The following is a 23,419-nucleotide window of genomic DNA, read 5'->3' on the forward strand; positions in this document are numbered from 1 at the left end:
GTGAATTGATGGAACTCTAACACAGAACGAGATGATCTTCAAGCGGCTGCACCTGGGGACAGTGTCCTATGGGACGGACACCATGGACGAGATCCAGAGCCATATAGTGCAGTCATATGCACAGGTGATCATACTCGACTAGGGTCACATTCTTAGTATTGTCCTAAATGGTTCACTGAATTTGAGTAGCCTCAGTAAACATGTGCAAACATCACTTATCAATTATAGGAATTAGCAGGAGAAAGATTAGCTATTGATCTCTTTGCTTCATTAACTTTCCAAGATCAGGAGAGATCATGGCTCACGACTTCTCATAAAGAGTCATTGAGTTAAACCTCTCTCTCCGCTACTTCTCCTCTTGGCCTTTTTCATTGTTCATTCATGCTCAGTCCTTAAGCATTACACCGCCATACTTTCAAAACCAGCATTTCCTCTAGGTGGTTGAGGTTGATCTGTAGCTGAAGTCGCGAAAGAATGATATTGTTCACACTCGGGCAGACCCCCTAACAGCTGTGCTGAGGATGGAACCATCTGCCTGCACTCTGTTTAAGCCCGGCTAATGAAAGATGAGTCTTTTTAGCACACTACTCAACAGCAGCTAACGCTTCAGCCCCAATGATTTGTAGTGCTGGTGTGTTTCATGTTCCTTTTATTACAGAGATGACGGAGCGTGACAGAGATCGATTGTAAACGCTACATTAAAATCTATCATAACCTCATTATAGGTCCCTGTATGACATAGTTTGTGAGGAACAAAGGGCATATAGATGGATATCAATGTGTGAAATTGTAGGCATCTGTAAACATGATGTAATTCATAGGAATACATACATTTCAATATCACGTGCAGAGCCATGGTGATGCCATTGTTACGTTGAATGCACAGTATAGAGGGCAGTTGTGTACAGATCTGCCAACTCGGGAAGTCATCTGTTAAATGCAGGATTCATATAAGAATATATATATAGAGGTTTAAACCTCAAAGGAGACCAAGCATTTACCCACCTCGGTGTAAGGGATTAAAACAGAGAAATTTAGATAATGTAGCAGTGAAGGGTAGTCTGAAAGGAGGGTGAGATGAAGCATGAAGTTAAGGGCAGCTGGCAATAGAAGGAGCTCTCATAACTTGACTGGCTACCACTCCCATTTTTCATAGTGAAGTGAGAGCTCTGTTGTAGGCTTGCTGAAGGCTTGTCATTTTGAATTTTTATAGGAGTCTCTCTCTCTTTAGCGCCAACAATGGTTAATAAGGCGATATCACCCGCTCCAGTGGAGCACATCAACCCTGTCAAACCTAGCTGGCACAGTGGACTGTCCGTGCGACGCCACTGAGCTGAATTGATGGGCGTTGTCAGGGCGGAGAAGATGCAAAAGCCCCCAAACCAGATATGACACAATAAAGATGATGATACAGCGGTTCCCTGCCGCTCTGTCATTTAGTTTACAACCGTGTCAAGTGAATTGTGCCCTGAGCCGAGTGAGGGTTTAATCACCTGGTAGCTACTTCACTGCTTAGTGGGGGAGGGAGACGGAGTGCTGGTGTTGTACTGTAACACCTCAGTTATGGCATTGTCAGGATTTTCTCAGGCTAGTGAGAGTTGGCAGGGTGATTGCAGCCTATGAAAGTCGCTGCAATACCTGTCTACTGTATCAATGGTCTTATTTCAAACATAGTCAGCAGGACACAACATTTTGGAACGTTCAGATGGGCATGTTTGTTCAACATAACATATTTCGCTCATCCGACGTAGAACAAGGAATCATGACAACTCTAGTCATGGCATTTCTATCTACAATGTTCAAGAATGTTTGGCAACTGAATGTGGTCCAGTGGTATGTGGCATTCCCTACAGGGAATATCTGTTTTTCATTTCATCATAGTCCACTCCCTGTATGCAGAATAATAAAGGTGGTTTACTTTTCTCCACACAGAGCACCCAGACCCAGCAGTCCAACGGCAGCAACAGTAGCACCAACTCCACCCCGTCCAGGAAGTGAGCCGCAGCCCCCGCAGCCCCAAGGTCCGCAAGAGTGGCAGCAGCCATATCCACGAGGCAGTGAAGGCCGTCGCGCTGTGCCACAACGTCACACACGTCTATGAGTCCTGCGCCAGAGATTGAGTCCACTGCCGCCGAGGCCGACCAGGACTTCAGTGATGACAAGGTCAGCTCTGAACTCCACAGAGATGTATTCATAAGGCACACTGTAGCGAAAGGCTTTGCAAGTTCAGGTAGTCCCTCCCTGTTTCAGTCTGTTTTATTCAGTTTTGTGACTACTGAATTACGACCCTGGCTTCTCTCTGATGTTTCCGCCTTCGACACTAAATTACCTTTGTAGTTTGTCATAACCTGGGCCTCATGGAATGGCCATTAACTCAGAGATCATAAAGTTGTCTGAGGTTAAGCTATTTTAATCAGTGGCGTTTGTGTCCTTTAGAGTTTATAGCTTTAATTGTAGGAAGAATCTGGACTGATAACAACCCCAAACGGCAGTCCCGTGGCGTTACCTTCCTCTGCCTGTCTGTGTAATCCTAAAGTAGGACCATTTATGACAGCCAGGTGTTGCGTACCCCATTATTTACTGCCCGTTCTGATGGGAATACGGCCGCTGTCATTAGAGAATTCCAAGAAAGTCCTAGATGAATATCGAATACACACAGGGAACAAGGAGAGGCGAGGAGGAGTCTTCGTCATATAACTTTGTCATAAATATTCAATACATATCAAAGGACCGCTAATCCCCCTCATATAGTACAGTTTTCAGGGCCATTGGAGTGTTTTTCACCCATGGCACAATGATTTTGTGAAGCCTTTGTGGAACTTACCTTGGCTTGCACTAGGCTCGAGCCCAGCCCAGACTAAAAGTCAAAATTAAGATAAAAAGGTAACAAAAGATGTCAATCTCGGTTTCCCTTTTTGTTTGCTCTGGAATTGCCTGCCTGCTCGTCCATCCTGTCCCACCTTGATGTGTATATTTATTTCCCTTTACACTTGGAGCTATCTCCCTCTATTGTCTGGCACTGCTTGGATTGATCAATATTACATTTCTCTGAGAGACGATAAGAGGGGTATGTGGTTGTTCAGTCCCCCCACCACCCCTATCTGTCTCCCTCTCTCGTTTCTGCTCCATCTCTCCCTCACATGTCTCTCTCACTCTCTCTCATTCACTATTTGTCCTCCCCACTGTCTTTTATATCGGATAGCAAAAGTGGACCACAATGGGAGTACCAGGCGAAGGAAGAATTTGTTTGGCTCGTTGAGGATTATCACTTGCGCAAATAAGTCCCTGATTGACCCTTTTCAATAGGTGACCAAATAAAACTGCAAAGATGGACGTTTATCTATGGAGTCAGTCAGCATGTATGAATGTTTTACATGCATGCGTAGTTTTAATGTGATAATTACAATTTACTGCTACACGTTATCTTGAATGTTGACCACCCTAAATCAACAAGTGCTTTTAAAATCCTAGTTTTGATTGGTAATGACAGTGGGAAGAATTGAGCTATTACAGATCCATATTCATCATGAAATGCTTAGCTGCTGTTCATTTCATTTTGATGTACATGATCACTAGAACGTTGGGAATGGTATTCAAATGATTGATTGGGTAGTTTACGTCTGCCATTGTCGTTGTTGGGATCGGCTAAACTTTCAACATTGAGATATTAAATAAATGATGAAGACAAAGCCTTGAATAGAAAGAGTTTGTAAAAAAGCCAGAGGGCTTTGGAATGTGTTTGATGGAGGAGAGGAGAGCGATGTGTTGATATAGGGAAGACGGATGGATATCTGTGGGTCAGGAGGTGAGGGGTGAGGTCAGTTCCCTTTAAGGGAGTAATCAAGGTTGTTATCTGGTTACCTTCTTTCCTGTGGAGCCATAAACTGTAAGGAAGAGGAGTGTCTTAAGTAGGATGCATATAAACTATTTTTAAATAAATTTACATTTGATGTCGTCTTATTCTGGAATGGGATTCTAGAATGGACGAAAGGGTAGAGGGGTCACGAGGAATTAGCGAGGAAGTAGCATTGTGGTACCAAACCTAAAATGAACTTTCATTTTTTATATATGGTATGATGTTATGGAGAATCATGGGGAAAAGGAGACCAGTGAATCGTTAGACTCGGTGGAGAGATACTATCGCCGGGTTGTGGGATTTATTGGAAGGAGACTTTTCAATTCAGTTAAAATGGGTATGCAGGAGGATGAAATGTTTTGAAGAGGTATTTAAATGGTTTCCGAAGGACAGGGGAAAAAGGGCGAGGGAACATTTTAATCGTGACGATAGCCCTGAATATTAAAAATCCCTAATGAAGAATGATCAACTTCATTAGGAATTAAATAGAAGGGGGGTTTCAGCATAAAATTCATGAGAAACACCATTCTCTATCCAAATTGTACCATTACTTTAGGAGATTATTATTATTATTTCTGTAGGGAGTTATAAAGAGTTGTAATTCTAAATAGTTTATTTTTGATTTCACTTTCTTTTTTTTTTTTTATCACGTGTTTGAAAGGGGTAAATTACCAGTTCCCTGAGGTACTGGTCGTTGGGGTACTTATACAGTGGTACTGTGTTCAGGCTGCATTTAGAATGGGAAATATGTTAATAACAGATAACAGTAACTTCAAATGGACTGTGAAATATGTATTGCTATCTTCATGATCTGGTAACCATCCTAGAGGTCACCAATAGAATAAGGGATGGACTCATTTAGAAAATTGTTTTTTTAACAGTAACATTATGTTATGTTTTTTTGATATTTGTCTTAGAGATGGTATAAGAAATGTTTAATGTCATAATTCGACATATAGTCAATGTTTGTCTAGTTTCCTGAAACAGAAATGTAATGAACTTAACTGTTGTTCTGATCTGTGTTTTTTTTTAGGTTATCATGGAAGGTGACGTCAGATCGTGTTTCAATGCATGGTAGAAATAATTTGACCATAGACCGTGTGTATCAACTTCAAAACCCTCCCTAACCGGCTGAAGAAAAAGCGACAAAGGCGTGCTATGTTAGACAATGACTTTTATCACTCCTATCTGAGTCCAAGCCATAAAACAGGGCCGGAGTGCTGAGTGAGCGTGGAGAGAGAGAGAACAAGTTCAGGTGAGAGAGTCGTGTACGTGGGGGAAACGGAAGTATCGAATTGGATATTAAAATCGGGACATTCTCAAGGGCCATGAAATGTGACAGGCAAAAGTTACGTGAGCCGTTGGGAAAATAAACTGTAAACGATATCTGAAGAAAACACGCTAGAATGATAAGTGCCGGGTGATGGAAGGGGGGGTGGGGGTGGAATACGCCCTGCTAACTATTTAAACCAAATGCTTTGAGATACTGATTTTTCTTTACCAGACCACTCATGGCAGGAAAACAGGGACAAAGGGGAGCTGTAATGAGAAGAGTTATGACTGGAGGATAGCTTGGGACTAATATGAACATTTTCTTTATTTTACCCTGTATTCAGAGTTTTTCTGTTAGATCGCAACAATGAGTGGTGCTGAGTTATTAAACATGTACTTTGTTTCTCTTTTCTTTTCAAGTCAATATGTTTTTAGGTTTCGTGGAACATGAGGGTGTTCATTGTTCCAGAGGAGGGAATGATGTATATTGAATATTTGATTTCAGAAGGTGTTAATATGTTTGTAAATGTAGAAAATGCATTAGGGGTATCATTCCATTCCCAGAGACTGAATATTGTTGCAGGAGATGGCTCATAGGAGAGCAGCTAACTGTTCACAATATGGGGATTTAATTGTACGTTACACATATACAGATAATGGTGAAAGTAGAAGAAATAGCGTTGTCATTCCAGACACTATTGTCAACTTTCAGTAATGAGTTTGTCACAGAAGGCATAACACCTGAAAGAATAGCAACCGATCCCTGTATACAGGAGGCCACATCGCCAGAAGGGAAATTTGCTGTGATGATAGCATCACATCTCTTGCAGAGTGTGATTAAGAAACATGTGGCTCAGAGTTTTGGACGGTTGGATACTCTTCCAACGCCACTAATCTCTCCCCCATTTCTGACAGATAGTAAACACTTGACATACCTCCCAGTATATTGGGACCGAACCACGGTAAATGGAAAGTGTCAGAAGGTGGCTGCTTGTCAACCTTTGGGGACCCAAAGTCTACACTGTAACAAAGGTGTTTACAAACGGGTGGGGGGGTAGATCGGCCTTGGGATGAGAGATGTGTACCTAACTTGAGCACAGGGATGTATGATCCTGACTCTAATGATCCTGACTGTGTGCGTGCGCACGTACACACGTTCTTGCCACACGTGCGCCAAATCGATTATGATCCACAGATGTGTATGAAGTAAATATAGCCAGCCTAGCATGGTCCTCAAAGCAATCAGTTCCTATTTGTAGGTCAGGAGTATACAGTAATATCAACCTTTTGAGTGAGCAAATAAAAAATGAGGACGTGGAGAATTGAGTCGTGTAGCTGAACGCTCACTTGGTGGGAGGGAAAAGACAAATAGAAATATACTCCTCTGTTTGTGTATGAACTGTGTCCAGACTCCAGAGATAAGGCACTTAGACCATTGTATACATAGTATTTGTAAGGCAACGAACTATCAATATTACGACAGTGGATGATGATTCAGGATTTTGGGTTATATCCAGTAAAGTGATGACAATAGTGTACTAAACACCATTTTGAAGCTGCGGTTGAGTGTATGCCCTATTATTATTGGGGGGAAGGGACACGCACGGTAGCACACACACAGCCACAAAGATCCCCATTTCATTATGATAAACTTGTTAGTTCAGATATATGCAGAAATCGCTCCGCCATTTCCTGGTTGCAAAAATTATAATAGTTTGCCTAATTTCAGTTCATGTGACACAAAACAAGCAATGTATAGTGCAGAGAATCAATGTACCATCTAAACTGCTGTGCAATATTGTTTCAATAACCCCAAATATTGTATTTTCAGCTGTTTTGAAGCTTGTGTACAAAACTGAAAGGTAAAAAAAAACAAGATCGGGAAGCATAGAAATGGCACACATAGAACAGATCTACCACTTCTTAAACTAGCTTTCATTGAGAATGACCGATTCATAACGGGTCACTCAAAACATTACATATTGCAGCTTTAAGTAGAGGCCAGTTTTAGCGCATGCCTTTCTGTTTCAATTATTGACCATGCTTTTTGACCACAAGTGATACTTAGGGTCATTTTATATAGATTATTGGACAAACAAATCATCAAAATGTGCATATTTTTCTGCTTATCTAGCATCGTAATGATCCTGCATAACACATTTGACAAATTGCATTAGTGTACTTCCTGACATGAGTTTCCCCCTTGGAAACTGTCTATATATGTTATTGGTAGGTATATTATTTTAGATATATTACAGTAGGTATATTATATTGGTGTTGGTCCCTTCACCATATGTCGTAATCTAAAGCATAGCCTATGACTTCAGGATTATTCACCATTCTGCTCCTTCTATTGTGTAATAATTGGCCACTGAGTTATAGTTAGCCTCATAGTGACAGAAGGACTAACAACCTCCTTCTGTGTCTCATTGTATTCCCTCTCAGCTGTGAATGATACTTAACAATGAACCAGTTACATTCATGTGTTTTGATTTGATTCAGGGCGATCAGGAAGTTGACCCTGTGAGCATACACAGAGCCCCTAACCTTGACCTGCGAATCCTCTATGTGGACCCATAGCCAGCCCCTAATGAGAGGAGCAGAGGGCTTGGGTCTGTGTAGTAGTGCGGGTGTGTTCCTGAGCTTACTGTGTGTGCGTTGCTCCTCTTTAGGTGGCACCGGTGCGGTGGACTGAGAGCGTAGGCCTGACTGGTGACTAGGGACCTGAACTCCCTGCTGCTGAAGACCCCTGCAGGACAGATCCTAACCTACTACATCATGCAGACCTTCACCTCCGAGAGCAAGAGGATGGTCATCATCGTCAGGGTATGGACTTAGTTTTGATGACCATTACATGTGTGGTAACTATGTGTGTGTGTTAGTCAGACCTGGGTTTAAATACTATTTGAAATATTTAAAAATACTTAAGCTGTGCTTGATTGAGCTATCCTGTTGCAATGGAACCAATAAGTCAGAAAAGTGCAAACCCCATCTAGGCAGGTTAACACAAACATTCAACTCATTTGAAGGATTTAAAGTAGTATTTGAATTCAGGTCTGTTGTTAGTATGATATGGCACTAAAAATGCTTTTTATATGGTTAAACATCTATAATTTTTTTCATACTTTGCTCTAGGAGGAGACCACAGGTGACATCACATTTTTATTAAGGGCACTGATGTTGCCATGACGAGTATCGTGCAGTACAATGAGTGGCTGGAGGAGGAGGTAAGGCTTCCATCCAGGCTGTATTATATGAAAAAAATGTATCTAACACATGCAGGCTAATTACCTCAATTGTTAACCAGGACATTCATTCATCACAAGATCAACAGGCACACCCATGACTGGGTGTGCAGTTACTGTATGTTCATAATTGTATTGGCAGTATTGAGTCATTTATGACCAGAGGCTGTTTTCGATTTAATTAGTGACCTACATGAATTGCATTACAGTGTCTGCCTCCCAAATTGTGCCCTGTTTTTTATTTAATGTACTATTTTTGACCAAGGCTGTGGTTTAATATAAATCAGTTCACTATATAGGGAACAAGGTGCCATTTGGGACGCTTCCAGTATGTCATATTCCTAACAATAGTGTTAATGATGTTCCATTGACTGTAATATCCCGTAGACTGTCCAAGCAGTGGTGCTATATGGGTACCATGTCAATAAGCAATCAGCGTGTCAGTTTCAGCTCATTGGCGTTTCATATAAAAAATAAACCGCCGTCTGTGGATTTTGTGTCCTCTGAATTTAGCCCCGAGGTGGCTTTATTCCCCATTGATTTCTGTTGGTCTTGGTCTTCTCACGAAAAATGTCTGTAGTCTCCGAACGGTTTGGCCTATAAACTATTATGACCCCACTATGGAAAGGCGAGACTCATGTCAGTGGTTTTGCTCTACGACCCCCACAAGCATCACGGGACTCGTATGAAGTCGTACTGCCGCTCTGCCAACTTCTGTCTGTTGAATCCGAACAGTATGGGCTACGGACTCATATATATATTTTTATTTTTTTATTTTTTATTTTACCAGGTAAGTTGTCTGAACATTCTCATTTACAGCAACAACCTGGGGAATAGTTACAGGGGAGATGATTAGGTGGCCATGATGGAATGAGGACCAGATTGGGAATTTAGCCAAGACACAGGAATAACACCCTCACTCGTCCAATAAGTGCCATGGCACCTTTAGTGACTACAGAGACACCCGTTTAACGTCCCATCCGAAAGACGACACCCTGCACAGGGAAATGTTCCCAAACACTGCCCTGGGGCATTGGGATATTGTTTTAGACCAGAAGAAAGAGTGCCTTCCATAGGGCGGCGCACAATTGGCCCAGCGTCGTCCGGGTTAGGGTTTGGCCGGGGTAGGCCGTCATTGTAAATAAGAATTTGTTCTTAACTGACTTGCCTAGTTAAATAAAGGTTCAATAAAATGTAAATAAATACTGGCCCTCCAAAACCACTTCCAGCAGCATCTGGTCACCCATCCAGGGACCGACCCTGCTTAGCTTCAGAGACAAGCCAGCAGTGGAATGCAGGGTGGTATGACTCCTGAGTCTCTCACGAACATGCCGGTTGTTTTGCTCTAGGACGCCCACAAGCATCACAAGACTCGCCTGAAGGTAGCCCGGTACCCGTATTTGGTAGCATTGCCTTTCAATTGTTTAACTTGGGTCAAACGTTACCCAAGTTCCACAAGCTTCCCACAATACATTGGGTGAATTTTGGCTTATTCCTCCTGACAAAGCTGGTGTAACTGAGTCAGGTTTGTAGGCCTCCTTGCTCGCACACGCTTTTTCAGTTCTTCCCACACCATTTCTATAGGATTGAGATCAGGGCTTTGTGATGGCCACTCCAATGCCTTGACTTTGTGGGCAACAACCTAAAATGGCGCCGGAAGAAATGGCAGCAGTTTCACGGGCGCCCAACCAATTGTGCTATTATGTGTTTTTTTTTGCGTTATTTGTAACTTATTTTGTACATAATGTTTCTGCAACAATATCTTACGGCAAGAAAGAGCTTCTGGATATCAGGACAGCGATCAATCACCTCGGATTAGACAGATTTTTTTCAACAACAAGCAAGACTCCCATGACATTCTCCAAACACCTGGCAGGGCAGACAACCCAGTTTTTTCGCAAGAGGAAGCGACGCAGGTACAGAGGACGAAGAGCTGGATGCCTGGTCAGGACCCGGAGAAGGCAAGTAGGAAAGCTGCCGTTACCGTCAATATTACTCGCCAACGTGCAATCATTGGACAATAAATTAGGTGAGGTACGATCATGAATATCCTACCAACGGGACATCAAACTGTAATATTTTATGTTTCACGGAATCGTGGCTGAATGACGACATGGATATTCAGCTAGCGGGATATACGCTGCACCGGCAGGATAGAACAGCACACTCCGGTAAGACGAGGGGAGGCGGTCTGTGCATATTTGTAAACAATAGCTGGTGCACGAAATCTAAGGAAGTCTCTAGATTTTGCTCGCCTGAAGTAGAGTATATTGTGATAAATTGTAGGCCACACTACTTGCCTAGAGAGTTCTCAGTTATACTTTTCGTGGCTGTTTATTTACCACCACAAACAGATGCTGGCACTAAGACCGCACTCAGTCAGCTGTATAAGCAAACAGGAAACCACTCACCCAGAGGCAGTGCTACTAGTGGCCAGAGACTTTATGCAGGGAAACTTAAGTCAGTTCTACCAAATCTCTATCAACATGTTAAATGTGCAACCAGAGGGAAAAAAAATATAGATCACCTGTACTCCACACACAGAGACGCGTACCAAGCTCTCCCTCACCCTCCATTTGGTAAATCCGACTACAACTCTATCCTCCTGATTCCTGCTTACAAGCACAAATTAAAGCAGGGAGCATCAGTGACTCGGTCAATAAAAAAGTGGTCAGATGAAGCAGATGCTAAACTACAGGACTGTTTTGCTATCACAGACTGGAACATGTTCCGGGATTCTTCCGATGACATTGAAGAATACACCACATCAGTCACTGGCTTTATCAATAAGTGCATCGAGGACGTCGTCCCCACAGTGACTGTACGTACATACCCCAACCAGAAGCCATGGATTACAGGCAACATTCGCACTGAGCTAAAGGGTAGAGCTGCCGCTTCAAGGTGCGGGACTTGGAAGCTTACAAGAACTTCCGCTATGCCCTGCGACGAACCATCACAGGCAAAGCGTCAGTACAGGGCTAAGATTGAATCATACTACACCGGCTCCGACGCTCGTAGGATGTGGCAGGTCTTGCAAACTATTACAGACTACAAAGGGAAGCACAGCCACGAGCTGCCCAGTGACACGAGCCTACCAGACGAGCTAAATCACTTCTATGCTCGCTTCGAGGCAAGTAACACTGAGGCATGTATGAGAGTATTAGCTGTTCCGGACGACTGTGTGATCACGCTCTCCGTAGCCGACGTGAGCAAGACATTTAAACAGGTCAACATGCACAAGGCTGCGGGGCCAGACGGATTACCAGGACGTGTGCTCCGGGCATGTGAAGACCAGCTGGCAGGTGTCTTCACTGACATTGTCAACCTCTCCCTGTCTGAGTCTGTAATACCAACATGTTTCAAGCTGACCACCATAGTCCCTGTGCCCAAGAACACAAAGGCAACCTGCCTAAATGACTACAGACCCGTAGCACTCACGTCCCTAGCCATGAAGTGCTTTGAAAGGCTGGTAATGGCTCACATCAACACCATTATCCCAGAAACCCTAGACCCATTCCAATTTGCATACCGCCCAAACAGATCCACAGATGATGCAATCTCTATTGCACTCCACACTGCCCTTTCCCACCTGGACAAAAGGAACACCTATGTGAGAATGCTATTCATTGACTACAGCTCAGCGTTCAACACCATAGTACCCTCAAAGCTCATCACTAAGCTAAGGAACCTGGGACTAAACACCTCCCTGCAACTGGATCCTGGACTTCCTGACGGGCCGCCCCCAGGTGGTGAGGGTCGGTAGCAACACATCTGCCACGCTGATCCTCAACACTGGAGCTCCCCAGGGGTGCGTGCTCAGTCCCCTACTGTACTCCCTGTTCACCCACGACTGCATGGCCAGGCACGACTCCAACACCATTAAGTTTGCAGATGACACAACAGTGGTAGGCCTGATCACCGACAACGACGAGACAGCCTATAGGGAGGAGGTCAGAGACCTGGCCAGGTGGTGCCAGAATAACAACCTATCACTCAACATAACCAAGACTAAGGAGATGATTGTGGACTACAGGAAAAGGAGCACCGAGCATGCCCCCATTCTCATCGACGGGGCTGTAGTGGAACAGATTGAGAGCGTCAAGTTCCTTGGTGTTCACATCAACAACAAACTAGAATGGTCCAAACACACCAAGACAGTCGTATAGAGGGCACGACAAAACCTATTCCCCCTCAGGAAACTAAAAAGATGTGGCATGGGTCCTGAGATCCTCAAAAGGTTCTACAGCTGCAACATCGAAAGCATCCTGACCCGTTGCATCACTGCCTGGTATGGCAATTGCTTGGCCTCTGACCGCAAGGCACTTCAGAGGGTAGTGTGTACGGCCCAGTACATCACTGGGGCAAAGCTTCCTGCCATCCAGGACCTCTACACCAGGCGGTGTCAGAGGAAGGCCCTAAAAATTTTCAAAGACCCCAGCCACCCCAGTCATAGACTGTTCTCTCAACTACCGCATGGCAAGCGGTACCGGAGGGCCAAGTCTAGGACAAAAAGGCTTCTCAACAGTTTTCACCCCCAAGCCATAAGACTCCTGAACAGGTAATCAAATGATTACCTGGACTATTTGCGTTGTGTGCCCCCCCAACCCCTCTTTTACGCTGCTGCTACTCTCTGTCTTATATGCATAGTCACTTTAACTATACATTCATGTACATACTTCCTCAATTGCCCCAACCAACCAGTGCTCCCGCACATTGGCTAACCGGGCTATCTGCATTGTGTCCCACCACCTGCCAACCCCTCTTTTTACGCAAATATATATTGAGATGGTTTGGGATGAGTTGGACTGCAGAGTGAAGGAAAAGCAGCCAACAAGTGTTCAGCATATGTGGGTACTCCTAGACTGTTGGAAAGGCATTCCTCATAAAGCTGGTTGAGAGAATGCCAAGAGTGTGCAAAGCTGTTATCAAGGCAAAGGGTGGCTACTTTGAAGAATCAAAAATATATTTTGATTAGTTTAACCCTATTTTGGTTACTACATGATTCCATGTGTGTTTTTTCATAGTTTTAATGTAAGGTGAAAGAAAAAACATTGAATGAATAGGTCCAAACCTTTGACTGGTACTGTATATTTTTTTGATGCCTAAAGGGCTCTTAAAATGCAAAGTCAAATATCTAAATGATCCTTTGTATGACCATCTTAAAACAATTCCATATGTTAGCGTAATAGAATCCCCACCCAGGCTTAGACTAGAGGATTAATGTCCTGCTGATTTCAAAATAACCTACAAACCCAATGCGCTGCCTACTTTCCCTTGTTCCACTTATTTCCTCTCCTCTCTTGCACTATACTCTCTCTTGTCATAGCTATTTATTTATCTCAGATTTCTCCCTTTGACTATCTATTTGTACCTCCCTACCTCTCTTTAATTATCACTTCCTTTCTCATCTTTCCTCCCTCACTGATGGTCTCTCTTTCCCTCTCTGTGTTGGTGTAGAACTGGTACAACCAGGCCAAGCTGAGTATGCATGACCGGGCTCTGAAGGTGTCAGCGGTGGTAGAAAGTCTGGAGAGAGAGATGGAGCTTCTGTGTTTGACTGGGGTTGAGGACCAACTACAGGCCAATGTCAGGCCAATCCTGGAGCTCCCCAGCAATGCTGGAATCAAGGTGTGAGACCACACTATCCTTCTGTGTTTTACTACAACTGTGAACGTACTGTTCATGTTGGCTGCATTTATATTGTGCTGTTGTTTCCATGTACAGTATAATGTTAGCTGTGAAAAAGAGGTACTCCATAGAATTTGACTGGTCCTTGTATAATATGAAATACTGCAAGATGGTCCTGTTAATGCCATTGCGGATACTCTGTCACTGATTCCATGTCATGGTTTTGTTTTCTGTTCAGATATGGATGCTTACTGGGGATAAGCTGGAGACAGCTACTTGTATCGCTAAAAGCTCCCATTTGGTGTCCAGAAGGGAAGATTGGTACGCTTCTCTTTCTTTTTAATGTTAAAATAATAATCTGTCACTTTATGAGTGTTTTAAAGGAATGAGGAAATGGTCTTGTATCTGTCCATCCACTAATTGTGTTGCCGGGCTCTCGAGCAGGTATCCAACGGTGGAGAGGCCCATCTGGCGCGCAATGCCTTCAGAAGGAAACACGACTGTGCTCTGGTCATCTCTAGAGACCCCTTGGCGGTACTACAACACAACACACTTCTCTCAAGATGGTACTGTAGATGCAGCCAAAAATATTCCGGTGTCAAAACTAAAACCTTTTGAGTCCAAAACCACAAAAACAGCAACAAAGCACATCAATTATGATTTTATAAGCAAAACAAACTACATTTTATCACCATTGATCTGAAGAGATGGTACAGTAAGTAATATGTGAATGTGCTTGTGGGTCCAGATGTGTTTGCATTTTCCAAATCCATATGTTTCTCTTCCCACAGGTGTGTCTGCGGGACTATGAGCATGAGTTTGTGGAGCTGGCGTGTCAGTGTCCAGCGGTAGTCTGCTGTCGCTGCTCCAATTACTCAGAAAGCCCAGATCGTCCACCTGCTCAAGCAGCACACAGCCAACAGAACCTGTTCCATAGGTGAGCCCCTGTGCCATAGGTGGAAAGGGGCTCACCTATGGCCGAGGTTCTGTAACAACTAACCACTCTCATCCTTTGTATGAGATACGGAACTGCTACAATGATCTGTGTACAGTGAATGCCAAATTATAAAATAGATTGTAGAAAATGCCTACCAGTAATATACCTGTATCTCACTATTGACTACTTTGTTTTGAAAATGAAGAAACTAGACCCAGTAATAAGAAGGTACACCCCTATTATGTCCACAATCAAAGAGCGTCAAATCCTGTGTCTTCAGACTTACTGTAATCCTAATAGGTGGACTCTGTCTGGTGTGTCAATGAACATGCATTGAATAACAGACTTTCAGTGAGCATTGAAGGGGAGGCAGGTAGCCGCCTGGCGGGTAGGGACGTTTGGCCAGTAACTGAAAGGTTGCTTGATCGAATCCCTGTGCTGACAATGTAAAAATATGTTGTTGTGCCCCAGAGCAAGGTAGTTAACCCACTGTTCCCTGGGCGCTGATGACGTGGATGTCGATTAAGGCAGCCTCCCGCACCTCTCTGATTCAGAGGGGTTGGGTTAAATGTGGATGGCACATTTCAGTTGAATGCATTCAGTTCTACAACTGACTAGGTATCCCTGTCACGCCCTGACCTTAGAGATCCTTTTTATGTCTGTATTTTGGGTTGGTCAGGGCGTGAGTTGGGATGGGTGTTCTATGTTGTGTATTTCTTTGTGTTTGGCCGGGTGTGGTTCTCAATCAGAGGCAGCTGTCTATCGTTGTCTCTGATTGAGAACCATACTTAGGTAGCCCTTTTTTCCACCTGTCTTGGTGGGAAGTTGACTTTGTTTAGGGCACATAGCCTTTGAGCTTCACGGTTTGTTTTTTTGTAGTGTTTATTGTTTTGTTCGGTGTCATTTTGATTAAAATAAAGAAAATGTATGCTCACCACGCTGCACCTTGGTACTCATCTTTCAACAGCCGTGACAATCCATCTTTCCCCATTGAGGATCAAAGTAACTTGAAATAAACCAAAACAAAGGCCTAACGTACATATTTCGTCCCCTAAAATAATAAACCAATTCATTGTATTTTTAGGTCTTATCGTTATTAACTAGAAACAAATTGATTCTAGTTGATTACTAGAATACTTCTAGTTGATCAATTCTCTAGTTTCTTTCTCAAGCTGATTTAAACAGTTACTCAACCGCTACTACGTCACGGACACGTCTTTGTGGCGCCCCCTGGTGGCATCCTGATGTACGGTGCACTGCTGTTGTTTTGAGTCGGAGTTTGTGCACGTGGTGGCCATCTCCTTCACTGCGCTGATCCTCACCGAGCTGCTCATGGTGGCGCACAACATCTGTACCTGGCTCATGGTGCTAGCAGAGTTCCTCAGTCTGGGCTGCTACATAGCCTCGCTCGCCTTCCTCAACGAGTACTTTGGTAAGCAAATATTCTTTACCTGAGGAGTAAAACAACTCAAATCAACTTTATTTATCCCCCCTTATTTTTTTTATTATGCTGTTTGCTATTGTGCTCAGAAGTATTGAGGGGAAATAATCATTTTTTCTTAAGTTGCTTTTTGTTATGTCGAAGGCTGGTTTTCCAAACACTTTACTCTTGTAGTAACAATATCACCCTTTGCACCACACTACAGCTTTTGTGTTTTAGTTTGATGCACTTTGCACTTATGTTTATGAGTTAACCCAATTAAACCTTGGAGGTCTGTGCTTTGCTTGTGTCTGCCGTCTTCTGTCTCTCTCCCTCGCTCTCTTTTGTATCTCTCGCTCCCTGTTATTTTCTCTCTCTCATGCTGGCACTTCACCTTGTCTCTTTCTCTCTCGCTTTCTCTCTGCTACTTGTCCTCTCTTTTCCCATTGTATGTGGCCTTGGGACAGGCATAGGCAGGGTGTCCTTTGGAGCTTTTCTGGGTAGCTGTACAGCACTGTGGAAACGCTACCTATCTTCTGTTCCACCTCCTTTTCAATCTTTCCTCTAATCACTGTTTTTGACCGTGCTGTGACTGCTCAGCCCTGTTCATGTTCCTTCTGTGACCATACTCTGACCATGTCTTTTGCAGCCCTATTTGATGTGACACATGCACTACATGACCAAAAGTATGTGGACACCTGCTTGTCTAACATCTCATTCCAAAATCATTGGCATTAATATGGAGATGGTCCACCATTTGCTGCTATAACTGCCTCAACTCTTCTGGAAAGGCCTTCTACTAGATGTTGGAACATTGCTGCGGAGACTTCCATTCAGCCACATGAGCATTAGTGAGGTCGTCACTGATGTTGCCCGTTTAGGCCTGGCTTGCAGTCGGAATTCCAATTGATCCCAAAGATGTTTAATGGAGTTGAGGTCAGGGCTCTGTGCAGGCTAGGCAAGTTCTTCCACACCGATCTTCAACAAACCATTTCTGTATGGACCTCGCTTTGTGCACGGGGGCATTGTCATGCTGAAACAGGAAAGGGCCTTCCCCAAACTGTTGCCACAAAGTTGGAAGCACAGAATCGTCTAGATTGTCATTGTATGCTGTAGTGTTAAGATTTCCCTTGACTGGAACGAATGGGCCTGAACCATGAAAAACAGCCCCAGACCATTATTCCTCCTTCATCAAACTTTACATTTGGCAATATGCATTCGGGCAGGTAGTGTTCTCCTGGCATCCGCCAAACCCAGATTCGTCCTTCGGCCTGCCAGATGGTGAAGTGTTATTCATCACTCCAGAGAACACATTTCCACTGCTCCAGAGTCCAATGGTGGTGAGCTTTACACCACTCCAGCCAACGCTTGGCATTGAGCATTGTGATCTTAGGCTTGTGTGTGGCTGCTCGGTCATGGAAACCCATTTCATGAAGCTCCCGACGAACAGTTATTGTGCTAACGTTGCTTCCAGAGGCAGTTTGGAACTCGGTAGTGAGTGTTGCAATTGAGGACAGACTATTTTTATGCGCTTCAGCACTTGGCGGTCCCGTTCTGTGAGCTTGTGTGGCCTACCACTTCACGGCTGAGCTGTTGTTTCTCCTAGACGTTTCCACTTCACAATAACAGCACAATAACAGCAGAAATTTTATGAACCTATTTGTTGGAAATGCGGCATCCTATGATAGTGCCACATTGAAAGTCGCTGAGCTCTTCAGTAAGGCCATTCTACCAGTGGTGTGAAGTACTTAAGTAAAAATACTTTAAACCACTACTTCAGTCGTTTTTTGGGGGTATCTTTACTGTACTATTTATATATTTTTTTACAACTTTCATTTTACTACATTCCTAAAGAAAATAATGTACTTTTTACTTCATACATTTTCCCTGACACACAAAAGTACTCGTTACATTAAGGTAAAAAATTGTCCAATTCACTCACTTATCAAGAGAACATCCCTACTGCCTCTGATCTGGCGGACTCACTAAACACAAATGCTTAGTTTGTAAATTATGTCTGTGTGTTGAGACTGGAGTGCCCCTGGCTATCCGTAAACAATTTACAACAAGAAAATTGTGCCGTCTGGTTTGCTTAATACAAGCAATTTGAAATGACTTTTACTTTTGATACTTAAGTATATTTAAAACCAAATACTTTTAGACTTTTACTCAAGTAGTATTTTACTGTGTGACTTTTACTCAAGTATGACAATTGGCTACTTTTCCACTTTGTTCTACTGCCAATGTTTGTCTATGGAGATTGCATGGCTGTGTGCTCGCTTTTATACACCTGTCCGCAACGGGTATGGCTGAAATAGCTGCGTCTGCTAATTTGAAGAGCACACCAGTCTCAACGTCAACAGTGAAGAGGCGACTCCGGGATGCTGGCCTTCTAGGCAGAGTTCCTCTGTCCAGTGTCTGTGTTCTTTTGCCCATCTTAATATTTTATTTTTATTGGCCATTCTAAGATATGGCGCTTTCTTTGCAACTCTGCCTAGAAGGCCCGCATCCCGGAGTCGCCTCTTCACTGTTGACGTTGAGACTGGTGTTTTGCGGGTACTATTTAATGAAGCTGCCAGTTGAGGAATTGTGAGGCCACTGTTTCTCAAACTAGACACTCTAATGTACTTGTCCTCTTGCACAGTTGTGCACCGGGGCCTCCCACTCCTCTTTCTATTCTTGTTAGAGCCAGTTTGCTCTGTTCTGTGAAGGGAGTAGGTCACAGCGTTGTACGAGATCTTCAGTATCTTGGCAATTTCTCGCATGGATAGCCTTCATTTCTCAGAACAAGAATAGACTGATGAGTTTCAGAAGAAAGTTCTTTGTTTCTGGCCATTTTGAGCTTGTAATCGAACCCACAAATGCTGATGCTCCAAATACTCAACTAGTCTAAAGAAGGCCAGTTTTATTGCTTCTTTAATCAGAACAACAGTTTTCAGCTGTGCTAACATAATTGCAAAAGGGTTTTCTAATGATCAATTAGCCTTTTAAATTGATAAACTTGGATTAGCTAACACAACATGCCATTGGAAGACAGGAGTGATTGTTGCTGATAATGGGCCTCTGTGCGCCTATGTAGATATTACATAAAAAACTCAGACGTTTCCAGCTACAACAGTCATTTACAACATTAACAATGTCTACACTGTATTTCTGATCAATTTGCTGTTATTTTAATGGCCCCAAAAAAATTTGCATTTCTTTCAATAACAAGGACATTTCTAAGTGACCCCAAACTTTTGAACGGTATTGTGATAGCAAAATAATGTATATCAACACGTTAGTGTCTGTCACATTGAATGTGCTGATATCTGGACAGATTTCTAACCTGTGTTGTTTTTTCACCCAGACCTGGCCTTCATCACAACGCCAGCCTTCCTGTGGAAGCTGTCAGTGATCCCCGTCGTCAGCTGTCTTCCTCTCTATATCATCAAATATCTGAAGCGAAAGTTCTCACCACCCAGCTACTCCAAGCTGTCCTCATAGCCATTTTAAGCTCTCTCCTACTTACACGCTTCCTCAAATATTTTTCTTACTCTAGAGGTCAAGGAACCACTAGAAGCAAAAACATGATGAGAAAATGTTCTGAATTTGTCACTGGAATGTGGTAATACTTGAAAAGACTGTGTGAGCACACAACCAAAAAGGGACTGAGGGAAGAGGTAAAAACTGAACAAATTGCCCTTTGGTGCACTGGACAGGAACGTTTGGGTCAATTTGCCTACTGTTTTTAATTTTTTTTAACTCTGACTATGCTTTCCGCATTTAACTTTTTGTATGTTTTTTTTTTATTACTTTGAACGTTAATGAGTAGAGATACTAGTATGATGGTTTAATTTGGATTTTCTACTTTTGTGTTGTGATTCCCAAGCACTGTAAATACCAACTTAACATGTACAGCATTTTACTACTGTACCCTGACACTTAACTGTACTTACCTGGGGAAATTTACATTAACCAAAATTAGCTACGTTTCACAAATCATTTGTTCTGGGAACAACACCCAACTGGCTTAGGATGTTCTCTCTTTCTACAACAAGTCCTTTACATTAAGTAAAAGAAGTTGAATATCATATAAACTACCTCATAGTATGAAACCAGCACTCCATAGTTACTTTGATTTAGGCAATTGTGTTCTGTGCATCCTGTTCTTGAGCAGTGTATTATGCCATAGGGCTTTTGTGCCTCATTGCTTTGATTGTTCCGTTTGGATATCGTCTCTCATAAATCCGGATGTCAATCAGAGGATTAACTAGACTAGCTAGTGTGTTCTGTCTCTTATTTGGAAGATCTCCTGGGCCAGCGGTTTGAGCACAGGGGATCTACCTTGCTGTAAGCACTCACTTCTGACAATGTTTTACAATGACAATACTGTTCTCTCTCAATCACACAAACAACCACAGAATATTAAGGCTGTAGTTTTGTAGTCATCCTCTGACAATTACTAATATGACAGTTTCTTTATTAAGCTCTGATCATGTCATCTGGGCTTGAGATGAAACTACCTATGGATGCAAAGACGAAACCTGACAGCCGTTTCTAGGAATAAGTTGTATCATTCTTGCTATGTGAGTGTGATATAGATATAGGTTAGATATAGGTTTCTAGTCCAAACACCAATTGAATAAATGTATCATCATGCTCACACATCTCTTTTCCTGATTGTTTTTGTCTGTACAGTAAGTTGAACTCGGGTAAATCATTCCTGAATAATCTGAATAGAAATGTGGCAACCATATGTACTGTACATGGCAATGCTGCATGAGGCAGACATGGCTGTTATGTTTATTTATGAAGGACGAATGGACATGGCTGTGTCACTTTAATAGAAGTTGGTAACTTGATCCCAATCGTCTGACAATGTGTTTTCTGTTGATAAGTGTGCTCTGCTTGTATGGTGTTGTATATGTTTAATCTGTCGAGGACTTGCTTTCCATGTCATAGACTGCAATTTCTAAAAGTATGACTATTTATGGTATTACCATTGATTAATGCAATAAACTGACATTTTAACAAATAATACTATCGTATGTTGTGATTGCTTGACAAGGATTCCCCAAAGGCATGCTCAAGGAACTAAGTAGGTGTTTTATAGCTCAGTAATCTCTTCTGGTTAAATTGTTTCTGATATGAGTGGTAAATGTATATATAGTTTATCACAGTTTAGAAAGTACAGTAGCTAGGTTGTCTTTGGTTATAATACTGATAACCCTCAGTATTGTTTGTATTCATGCAGCGGGATAATAATTTTTGACCACAAGATGGTGGCAAAGACCTGACACTGAATATTTTGTTAAACCAGGTAATAGTTACAAGGGAGAGTAATGAGCCAATTGGAAGCTGGGGATGATGTGGACATTATGATCGGATTGGAAACTTCACCAGGACAGCGGGGTTAACACCCCTACTCTTACGATGAGTACCATGGGATCTTTAGTGACCACAGAGAGTTAGGACACCCGTTTAAAGTCCCAGCTGAAGACTGCACCCTACACAGGGTAATCGCTGCCCTGGGGCATTGGGATATATACACTGCTCAAAAAAATAAAGGGAACACTAAAATAACACATCCTAGATCTGAATGAATGAAATATTCTTATTAAATACTTTTTTCTTTACATAGTTGAATGTGTTGACAACAAAATCACACAAAAATTATCAATGGAAATCAAATGTATCAACCCATGGAGGTCTGGATTTGGAGTCACACTCAAAATTAAAGTGGAAAACCACACTACAGGCTGATCCAACTTTGATGTAATGTCCTTAAAACAAGTCAAAATGAGGCTCAGTAGTGTGTGTGGCCTCCACGTGCCTGTATGACCTCCCTACAATGCCTGGGCACGCTCCTGATGAGGTGGCGGATGGTCTCCTGAGGGATCTCCTCCCAGACCTGGACTAAAGCATCCGCCAACTCCTGGACAGTCTGTGGTGCAACGTGGCGTTGGTGGATGGAGCGAGACATGATGTCCCAGATGTGCTCAATTGGATTCAGGTCTGGGGAACAGGCGGGCCAGTCCATAGCATCAATGCCTTCCTCTTGCAGGAACTGCTGACACACTACAGTCACTTGAGGTCTAGCATTGTCTTGCATTAGGAGGAACCCAGGGCCAACCGCACCAGCATATGGTCTCACAAGGGGTCTGAGGATCTCATCTCTGTACCTAATGGCAGTCAGGCTACCTCTGGCGAGCACATGGAGGGCTGTGCGGCCCCCCAAAGAAATGCCACCCCACACCATGACAGACCCACCGCCAAACCGGTCATGCTGGAGGATGTTGCAGGCAGCAGAACGTTCTCCACGGCGTCTCCAGACTCTGTCACGTCTGTCACATGTGCTCAGTGTGAACCTGCTTTCATCTATGAAGAGCACAGGGCGCCAGTGGCGAATTTGCCAATCTTGGTGTTCTCTGGAAAATGCCAAACGTCCTGCACGGTGTTAGGCTGTAAGCACAACCCCCACCTGTGGAGGTCGGGCCCTCATACCACCCTCATGGAGTCTGTTTCTGACCGTTTGAGCAGACACATGCACATTTGTGGCCTGCTGGAGGTCATTTTGCAGGGCTCTGGCAGTGCTCTTCCTGCTCCTCCTTGCACAAAGGCAGAGGTAGCGGTCCTGCTGCTGGGTTGTTGCCCTCCTACGGCCTCCTCCACGTCTCCTGATGTACTGGCCTGTCTCCTGGTAGGGCCTCCATGCTCTGGACACTACGCTGACAGACACAGCAAACCTTCTTGCCACAGCTCGCATTGATGTGCCATCATGAGCTGCACTACCTGAGCCACTTGTGTGGGTTGTAGACTCCGTCTCATGCTACCACTAGAGTGAAAGCACCGCCAGCATTCAAAAGTGACCAAAACATCAGCCAGGAAGCATAGGAACTGAGAAGTGGTCTGTAGTCACCACCTGCAGAACCACTCCTTTATTGGGGGTGTCTTGCTAATTGCCTATAATTTCCACCTTTTGTCTATTCCATTTGCACAACAGCATGTGAAATGTATTGTCAATTAGTGTTGCTTCCTAAGTGGACAGTTTGATTTCACAGAAGTGGGATTTACATTGT

At 43.3% G+C, this 23,419-nt stretch overlaps 1 pseudogene; it reads left to right on the plus strand.

Annotated features, from left to right (window-relative positions):
* The first annotated feature begins 16 nt into the window (after positions 1 to 16).
* On the plus strand, positions 17 to 20,916 carry LOC139558921 (probable phospholipid-transporting ATPase IIB; annotated as a pseudogene).
* The last annotated feature ends 2,503 nt before the right edge of the window (positions 20,917 to 23,419 follow it).

This window comes from Salvelinus alpinus, chromosome 29 (assembly GCF_045679555.1).
Source record: "Salvelinus alpinus chromosome 29, SLU_Salpinus.1, whole genome shotgun sequence".
NCBI classification, from domain to species: Eukaryota; Metazoa; Chordata; class Actinopteri; order Salmoniformes; family Salmonidae; genus Salvelinus; species Salvelinus alpinus.